The 10,390-nt window shown below is 42.0% G+C and overlaps 1 long non-coding RNA gene across 1 annotated transcript in view; it reads right to left on the bottom strand.

The window, feature by feature from the left end:
- Positions 1 to 1,025: 1,025 nt before the first annotated feature.
- LOC113464526 (uncharacterized) overlaps positions 1,026 to 10,390 on the bottom strand; it is a 68,954-nt gene continuing 59,589 nt past the window's right edge. Inside the window, exon 3 of the long non-coding RNA XR_003389377.1 lies at positions 1,026 to 1,108. This is a non-coding gene — a long non-coding RNA (uncharacterized LOC113464526). The remainder of the gene's footprint in view (positions 1,109 to 10,390) is intronic.

The raw sequence follows: 10,390 nt of genomic DNA, 5'->3' as shown, positions 1-10,390 counted from the left end.
GGATGAATTTTTATAGTGAAAATTAATTATCGGAAGAATTTTAGTCAAGTCTAGATATAGTTAATTATTTTAATTCAGGAAAATTCATATCACAATTAAACAACAATAATTCATAACAATTTGCTAAGAATAGCTTGCGTAGTTTACAACGCCACTCTTGAATAATTAAAATTGTTTAGTTAAAGTTAATAATTTATGAGCTCGCGACGAGACAATTTATCAACTTGTAGCACTGGTAAGAAAAAATAGAGTGACCAATTTAACATTCCAGCAACTCAATTATCAGTCCTATGATTACAACTTTAAAACAACGCGGCATCGATCATTGTAATGAAGTCATCAAACGAACAGTAATTCCGTGCCGCGCTTTTAATTGGTTCCATGCGTCTATGCCACAAAAATTCGGAGCGTAACGAGAGTTCCGCGGAAATTCGCGTGGGATTAAATCAGGTAGGTATTTACATGCAACGAGTTTGTAGTGCTTTTAGCATTGGTTCGTTTGCGCCGCGAGAAGCGATTACTGTATTTCCACTACGAGAAAGCGAGGCTACATAAACATAATTAATTGTTCATAGTAAATTAATTCTAAAAATTAATTCTACAAACAATCGTTCAAGCTGCACGTTTTAACTCTCGTCTCCTATAACTTATACATTTTATGTACGCTTTTATTGGTACACTTACCTTTACGGTACCGTAAGCGAAAATTTTAAGCTGGATCACGTAGAGCGGCCGATCGTACCCATTGATTTTACGCATCTGCAATTGAAGCGCAACAGCTTACGATGCTAGAATGAGGGCCTCGGTTAGCTGTTTCGCGATCGCGTTTCCACTATTTTCGTGCAGCTGGGATGGCAGCGGCGTCGTTCGCCGATAATCTTAAACAGAAATCCCCGACGAGCCGAATGGTGGAAACGGCCGGGCGCGCGCGCGCGCGCGCGGGCGTGCAACTGGAAATTTCACATGCACTTGGTATCGAATGCCGCGCGCGTTCGGCGCGATTGCGATTCGAACGATAATCGCGACGCGTTTTCAATGGAATAGCGATGCAATCACCGCTGAACTTCGATGTCGATACGTAGGCAAGCCGAAACCAGTAGCGACGAATCTGAAACAAAAAGTAATAGTATACATAATAAATGATTAATAATTAATTGCAAAATTTAGTATGATTTAGTACGTTTACGTGTAACTGTTTTTATATATGTAATAAATTAAGATTTTTTGTATGAAGTTGCCTAAATCACTCGGTTGCCTGAGTCACTGTTATTTCGCAGACACAAAGATTTATCGAGCAAATCCTCCTCTGGGTAAAATCGTGCAACCGGTAGTAGAGCGATCTTTTAACACCGTCACGTGCAGTCATAAAACATTCTTTGATCTGTCAGATACGTATTCGCGATCCTAACTTCCGCCGATATCCGGACGTCGATACGGGGTGAATCCGCGAAGAAAAATTTCAGCCTCGGTTTGGGGTTCGGGGAGGTGGATGGAAAAACAAGGCCGCGTCATGTATGATTTATAGCCGTTACACGCCAGCCCCATAGCGACTTCTTCTGCAACTTTTATTACCCACTTTCGAAGTCACCTCGCAACCCTTAAAGATCCTCCAACGTCGCGTCGTCGCCGCGTCTTTTGTCGCCGGAGGATTTCTTTTTCGTCGATTTCAATGAGGACCACGCGATGAGGCCCGGAGGCTCGACGAGGGAGAGAGCAGAGGAGAGAGAAAGTTGCCGCGGGCCATCAGGAAGTTCGAATATTCTTCTTTCGTTCCTAATAGCCTCGGCACGAGTTCCACGGAAGATAAAGGGGCTGATGAATGCCCCGCCGGAACTTACGAAGTTCCGCAATTATAATTAAACTGCTCGGGGTAGGTCGTCCGAGATAGGATTCATAACTCGTCGCTGAGAAACCTAAACGATCGTACGAAGTGATTCTCAGGAGTTGCTGTTTCGTCTGTTTCAGTTTTTCTTACTCTCGCTGCTACGGTCTTGTAAGTAGATTGGGACGGCACTACTCAGACACAGATTGGAACTCGCGTAATTACATCTTACTTTGGTAATTTCGGGTAACTTTTTAGCCTTCTACATTATAAATGTTTGACATTTAATCGAATTTTATTACAGTAAAGAAGTACTGGGAACCCAGCATATTTGAAATAAGGTGTTACTCGATTAGTTACTTAATTAAAAATCTCGTTGTTTCTATTTTTAAAATCTTATTCGGCGAAAGGTTCAAAGTTCACTACCAACAGCTAGTCAACAGAAAATCCCCTGTGGAGCGGAAAGGAAGTGAAATTCGAGGACGGTCCACGGAAATCGTTTTCCACGAAACCTGTCCTTGGGGAGATCAGGGCGCACAAACCAGTGGAAAACATCGTTTTTTTTTTTTATATTCGCGTATAAATCCCCGGAGGTGATCCGAGCTCGACGTGCCTATCACGTACAATGTTTATATAAACTCGGGTGAACTCGCGATAATTTCAATTTTGGCTCTCTATTTTAGTCGTGATTTTGGAAGTAACAACCGACACATTTATACAAACTAGCTCAGTACATGAATTTCAAATAGTTGATTTTCTCATACACTATCCAACAATTTCAATTGAAATTCTTCAGGCAAATCGATAAGTATCTGTTCGAAGCTTATTTTGTTCTACTTCGATGGATTTCCAGAGATCAGGAAACATCCACTGGTCGGTGTAGAAGAATTGAATTCAGTCTCATAGTAGTTTCTTTCGTACGAGAGTAAAAGGCTGTTTGTTTTCTCGATTCGAACGATGGAAAGGGTTTCGTCGAGAGCGATGAACCGTTGTACACAGCGACGACCACTCTCCACGTGTTCCCCGAGGGCTTGTCCATCGGTGGTCACAAATCGGTTCCTTTTCTCCCGACACGGCTAATGGTTAATGGATCAACCAAGAATCCCCTTAAGACGCCCTGCAGAAAGACACGAGGACCGGTAAAATTACTCGCGAATCGATTGTTATCTGATCCGATCCGCGATCTCGTGAATTTATGAGGATTTTGGGGTCGCGCGTGAGATGGAACCACTTGATTACGATTCTATTTTATAAGAGTTAGTCAAGTAGGGAGGACGAGGTTGAATTATTTCTACTCTGTTTAGTCATTTAATTTACGCGACGATTCTTTCGTTCCAGATAAAAAGAATGGACAAGGAATTGTACCGAGAGAAAAATTTTACTTTGTGTTTCATGTACGACGCTTAGAAATTTTATTGTTATAAAAATATTGGAACTCACTCGGAAGGAGTTAAACATTAAAATTCTGTTTCAGGAAACAATAGGCACTGTAAGAACCGTGAAATACTCAGAACGCGCCGCGACTGAGCTGTTCAACGCGAGTCTCGCGTATTCAATATTCAAGACAAAGGATCCCGAGGGGTAAAGGATCCCCGCGAACATCTCCGTGAAACGCTTTACGTCTCTCTCTCTCTTTCTTGCCTTCTCAACGCAATCTTATCGACGTCGAATTATTCTTCTTGGTCGACGATCTCCAACGGATTACCATGGCTCGTCTGCCGATAAGACGACCGGCTTTCCCGAAGGACCGAGCCACTTACCGAGAGGAGGCTTTTATATCTCCATGACGTTGTTTCGTCGAAGGCAATTTCGAGAGAAGTAGTGTCCTCTTCCTCCTCGTCCTCCCGCGTGATAAGATACGGGGCAACGATATCAGTGCGCGGCGCGGAGCGGAATCTCCTTGCATCTCCGAGGCTGACGAGAACCGACTTCCCTTTGAGAAGAAAACAGGGAGCTCGGAAATCGTACGAGTCTCCGGGCACCAATCTCCGAGAATAAAGGGTGACCGAAGAGGGGCTAGATCGTGCCGTTTTGATGAATTTCAATGAGAGCCTCTGTACACTTTAAACGTATTTGAAACCGTTTCAAGCGACGAAGTCAAATCACAATCTTCGGAACGATCTATCCGGTTTTGAGGATCTAAAGAGTATCAGTCGTTCGGAAAGCGATTTGCAGCGGTGACTGTTAGCATCGTTATCGCGCGATATTAGCGAGCAAATTCGAAACGGACTATTCCCAGTAATTGACGTATTAGCGCCACGATGACTGAAGCCTGGCTTCTAAGCGGATTTGGGTAACCGACTGAAACCAGAACAACGCGCGTTATCAGCTGCGCGCACGTCTACGTCCACGTATCCACCTACGCAATAACTTCTTGGAAACAAGCGTGTGCCATTCGTTGAGCAAATGTTTGACGCAATAATCTGGCAGAGCGTCGAAAACAATGAAATATCAATAGTGTCGTCGCAATAAGTTCCTACGAACTCCCAATGCTATTTCAAATATTATTCTCAGAGTATAGAACATCTCAATGAGTGGCATAGATTCTCATCTTATTGCATCAGAATTCTCTTTGAACTATTAAGACGTTTTTCCTTAAGTGCCTTCTTCACTGAAGAAAATCGACGATACGAAGTTTATTAGAAATCTTTATGACTGAACAAGGGGTCGATCTATAAAGTTCTACTTTATTTCTAATCAATTTTTCCAAGGACTTTTTCTGCTTGAAATAGAGACCGTTTGATCGTCGTCGTCTTCGAGCAAGGTCGTTCCATGAAAGAATCGCGTGCTTTTCAAACCCTCCTTCGCTTTCTAACCGCGAAGAGGGAGGCAAAGCGCCGGTTGAAGAGAACAATGGGCTCTCGAGTTTCGACGAGCCCCGCGACGTTTTGCGGTGCCGTTTGTTCGAGGGCTATTATTTTTTCTCCCCCACCCCTTCACTAGACTCCCACGATTCCGTTTTCTTTCTGTTTTTCTTGCGATTCCGGTTTCTGCCGTCGCGTCGCGCGACTCTCCACTACCGCGATACAACCTCGTGTAGAAATAAGTAAATTAGAAATATAATTCTTTCCGCGTTCAACAACTTTTAGCGTACATCATTCTTTTGGCAGAGAAACTAGCGCAAGCCGTGGCGATAGCAATCATTTTGTATAACTTTTTATAGTCTTTTTTGAAGAACTTGTTTCCAAAACACTATGACATTTCGGTATTTCTCTTCAAATAATTATTCGAAGCATTATAGTTTTTATTAGACTGCAGTTTACTACTGTTACGTTATTTGAATGGAAACTTTTCAGCAGAGTCGTATCGTTTTAAGTATCTAAGCGGTAAATAATGATACTGCATTGGTGTTCCCAATGGAACTTCTCTTTCCTTGAAGGAAAATTCTTACAATAGCTGTCGTATCGCTAACCATGATTAATCACAGAAAGTTCAATGAAGAGAGTTCGACGGTGATTCAAAATCATTTTTATCTCCATCGTTATTTATTGTTCTAAGGAACCCTCCGCTCTTCTCTTAGAATCCCTGGTACGCACGAAATTCAATCTGCGAACATTAGGTCGGTACAGAAGCAGTAACCATCGCCGATACAACTCGACCTGGTTATATGGTGATTTCGTATGGAAATTAAAGTTGTTTGCGAAGTTGTCGCACGATCGCGTCGTTAGCCGCTCGAAAATGGTCGCGAACTCGTTCGCGTTCCGCTCGGGGCTTTTTCAAAACTTTCCGACGTAAAAATGATTCAATGCCGATGCGTCGCGGGGGAGCTTGTGCCGCAAGCTCTGCGTGCCCCCCACCCCTTCGAAAGTTCTCAAGTCGACAGCAGGCCGTTAGCAGTGTATTATGCGGGACTTGTATCGTTTGCTGTTCTCGAACTCGCTTTAAGAAAGTGATTTAACGCACCGCTGCGGACACATAAGGAAGCGATAATTGATTATTGAAATTGAGTACGTAGCATCTCGTAAATATAAAATTAAGTAATACTAAACCAAATAAATCAAGTATAGTGTAGTAATATTTTTCAATTAAACGCATAAGTTTCTCAAAGTAACGAACAATGTTTAACTAGTGTTTTTTACGTTTCGTGAAGAATACATAGAAGTCCCCAGAACTTTCTGAATCTCGCTAAAGCGTTATGATAATTAGAGGAAGATAAGAGATACTGTGAAACCAAGGTGAACTATGTCAACGTTGTCGACATCCGGGATAGAAATCTTGAAAGATCAAGGACGTTTGACATAATTTCCGAATTCAGTCTTGACCTCCCTAACTTTAATATCGTGTCTCAAGGATTTCTCAATTTTATCGAAGCATCGAACTCCCTGCATGCCACACCAATTTTTCTACGGAACGACGGTGACATACATAAAAATGTGTTGTTTCAGCAATGAGCAGCCTCGCCTTCCAACAGGGATCATCACAGAACCAGATGAAATCGATGTTTAATGCTGGAATCTAGTGTCCCTTCGAGTATCCATTCAGAGAGAAATGCACTGCATTTCAATTAGTTTGTTGATCTTAATTTCCTTTACTAATCCGAACGAAATTATAGAAAATCGAATTTCCGAGTACAAGAGTTATACATTCAAACAACTCTCGCATTATTTTTCGCGAAACAAAGAAAAAAGACAGGGAAGCAATACACGCAAAGAACTACGAGTTACCGGCGAAACAACAAGAGTTGTTGCGGTAACTTTGCCAGGCGCAGTCGTTTCGAAACTTCAATGGAGTTTTCCTTGTTCGCGCTTTGACCTGGCTGCAGAATTTCCCGGCGAGCGTTTCCCCCGCCGACAATGGGAGGAAAACGAGATTTCGATTCAATTCCTATCGTCTTGTTTCACGATTTTCCGACATTCGTTTTCCCTTTTTAGGGTTTGACAATTTAATCTCGGTTTTTCGTACCAAAAATTGCAATCCTAATTCGTCATCAAAATAACGATGATGAACACGTCTGTTGTAAAAATGTAAAATATTCATCATATAATTAATGTTAATAAATTTCCTGATGTTAATCCTGGTCGATGTTTTAATAAAAAAAATCTGAGCAATTATGTATTAAATGTATCCACTACAAAACTGTCCTTATTCCATTGTATAAAAAATATTAAATTCTTAATACGTGATGTAAATTAAATTTCTAATATATCTTATTACAAATTTGCTTTACTAGATAATGGAGCACACGTTGCGTACCGTTAATGGTGAAAGGATTAAGTAGGACTTACCGTCCGTTACCTTTATCGATGTACAAATAATCGATTCCTCCCAAGGCCGTTTAACATAATTATTTCCTAACGAAGCTCGAACAGGAACGGCAAATCGAATATGTATCGGAACCTCTCGCCCGTGTCGAGGCGCGAACGCGTACGCTCGAAAAAAAAAAAAAACGTACGGCGAAAAGGGGATCGGTCGCGTTGGTTTTTGAGGATGTCAACGACCGCGAACTACCGACAGCGTAGGGTCGGAATTAGCAATGTAAATATTCACGTCGAGCCGAGCGCAAGCTCTGCATACATAGGTAACAAGATGGGCCTCGATTCAGACCCGGCATCGCGTAACCAACGCTGGACGTAACCGCCGCGAAAATTTTTCCAACTTTTCAGAGATAGAAAATACGAGCAACGCGATATTAACCAAAGCGACATAACTCAGTCCAACAAAGAATGAAAACAGGGAAATTAAAAAATGTATACAAAATGGTTTTTAACGGTACTTCAGTCATATCGCGGCGAGCCCGTTGAAACAAATTTAATTATGTAACCAGTTTGTCACGGACACGATCCGCTGCTGCGGCGCGCGCATCTGCGTGAAAAGCTTTCGTCAGTGTCATGCTCATGAAACTTTCATTAATATCGCGCGAAGACGAAATCCGGCGCGATCTCGCTGCCAAATTTAATACCTTCGCATCGGAAAATTGAATTTTTATAACTGTCAATTCCACGGGTTTGTATCGACTCGCGCCAATGCCTGTGCAACTGATCTGCGGCCAAGCAGCACAATGGCAATAACCGGAAAAAGGGATGAAACGCGGGCAATAAAAAAAAAAGGCGCAGGAGAGTTCCGCGTCGTTCGATTTCCAACGAAATGTCGCCCCTCGCGGAGCGATGCGAGGATTCCAATTTTTTGTCGTTTGCGTACAGGTAACGCGTTCCACTGCTCGTATTTTAAAAAAAACGATCAGAAAAAATATGTTTTCCCATATCGTCTGGTAAACACAATAAAAAGAACAGTTCTGTACGAAAAAGTCGAGGATGTAATATCGGATTTGACGTTACTATGATTTATACTTCCACACATTTTATATGGGTATAAGTTTATATTTGAAAAGGTTTGATTCCGTTCATAGTTATGACACGGAGTGTCGCGAGACGTGTCGAGAAAGAGGAAATAAGAAACGTAGGACGCGGAGTTTCGGAATATTGGCAGAGTTGTCTTCGCAGGCGGCACGCTTAGGCCATCTGTCTCGGGATCGTGGTTCTTCCGGAAACTGTGAATGCCTCGAGAAGAACCGGAAACCCTCGCCTCGACCGGAGGAAGTTTCTTGCCTCCGATACACATCGACGCGGCCTCGATACCTCGGGACGGGATCATATGGAATTGGAAGACAGGAGAGGTATGAGGATCTTGTTAGAAGTTGCCTCCGGCAGGAATCATAACGCGAATGGTGGATCTCTCGTTCTACTCCGAGTGAATGGGAATTGAAATTTTAATATTAGAAGCTGCGCGTGTTTTTGGGAACCAGGGCCGAAATTGGGATACACCGTTCAAGATTCAAGTTTGATGATCTTATCAGATCAGCGAACAACTTCGAAATCGAGATCGTAATTTATAATCAAAGATCGCAGTGAACAGTGATGATAAAAATATCTCATGTACTTAAACATTACGCGGCAGAATCTTGATTCCTTGCTAACCATTGCGATATTTTATTTTGTAACGAAAAAGGCAGGCGAAGGTCGTCGCTGCTCGCAGCACGATAATATGCGACGTTCTGGCACGCAAAGTCAGAAGAATGGAACATCGATAGCACAAGAAATTACCATATATCTACATATGTACTCTGAAATAACCGTTTCAAAACTCCATGTTAAACTCTTAAACGCTCGTGTACGACACGATTACGATATAATAATATACTTCATGAATTATAGATAAAATCATATTAAAAATGTCATAATATAATTACAAGGCGTTGTTTCATATTTATGAACAGTATTTGAAATTTTAACTTCAATCGTGTCGAAGCTGATGAAACGAACGTTCCAATTGTCAAGAACAAGATAATAGCGCATGTTTGGAACAATTCCTATTATCACGCGGAAAATGAGGTGACAGTTGCCGAGTCTTTTAATCAAGAAGCAAATCACCCTCTTCAAATAGACTGTTCTCCCCTCACCACCGATCTTTTGATGCCCTATATTTGCTCGGTTGCCGATAATCGAAATTCATTAATGCGTCGTCGATTAGTCGACCCTCGTGAAAATTACCAGCGGTGGCGCAATAGGAAATCAGGCTCCCCTGTTGAATACGTAAATCGGTTTATGCACACACCAACGAGAAATTATTCTTCCCGAGTATTTATCGAGTTTCAATACGAAGCCACGTAGATTACATTTGTTCCGACCTGCCTTCTGATTATCGAAAGGGAAGCGTAAGAACGCGATCGGCGACGTAATATGTTTTGTCGATTGGTTTGTAACTGTCTCATTATCGTGAACGGTTGCGCGTTAAGTAGCAAAAAAATCAGACTTGTGCGAGAGATTTGATCGATGAATCGCTCGGCTACGAGACAAAGAAAGTTCTCCGTAAGCAAAAAGCCAGAAATTTTAAGCGCCGTTCCACGCCTCGTTTTTCCACTCATTGTACTTACGGAATCTGAAATTTTAATTAGAGAATCGAATAGTAGCACGTGGTTAAACACGTTGAATTCATTACCTACTTATATTCTCGAGATCGATTCGATCCGAGTGCATTGTAACTGACATATTTCACGAACGAGCGTCTGAACGAGGGTTGACGGTTCCGCAATAACCGTTTCGCGAAGGTTGCGCGAAGAAAAGGATGATTTCCATGGCTATCAGGCGCGGCGAAGGTGTTCCCCGAGAGACTGTCACTCGCAGATGGAATCGCTTCATACATAAATCCGCGAGACGGTGCCTACCGAATGATCGATGAGGACAAGTATGAGACTACTCCCTGCCGAAAAGTTTGCTTCACTCGTCGCTCACGATTTCCACCGAAAAAGGAAATAAGCACAAGGAACAGATGCGAAATTAGATTTAACAAATTATCCAAATGTTCATTCGTAGGCACTTGCTGTTTTTTAAGGATGTCTTGGCTATACAGTCAATCCCAAAAGTTTATGCACTTTAGAAACGCATTTTTTAATAAGAAATCAGTCGTCGGAAGAACATTGCTAATAATAAACAACAAAAAAAAATTTTCGATTTTTCCGAGATTTTTCCAAGGGGTACCCCTTCAATTTCTTCCAAATTTTTGTTTTTTGCCAATAACTTCCAAACCGTTGGATTTACGGAAAAATTGCATACGATATTTCTTGTAGAGGAC

The sequence above is a fragment of the Ceratina calcarata genome, unplaced genomic scaffold (genome assembly GCF_001652005.2).
Source record: "Ceratina calcarata isolate Rehan_Ccalc_2016 unplaced genomic scaffold, ASM165200v1 scaffold397.2, whole genome shotgun sequence".
Taxonomy (NCBI): Eukaryota; Metazoa; Arthropoda; class Insecta; order Hymenoptera; family Apidae; genus Ceratina; species Ceratina calcarata.
This window is presented reverse-complemented; position numbering and strand designations above follow the sequence as displayed.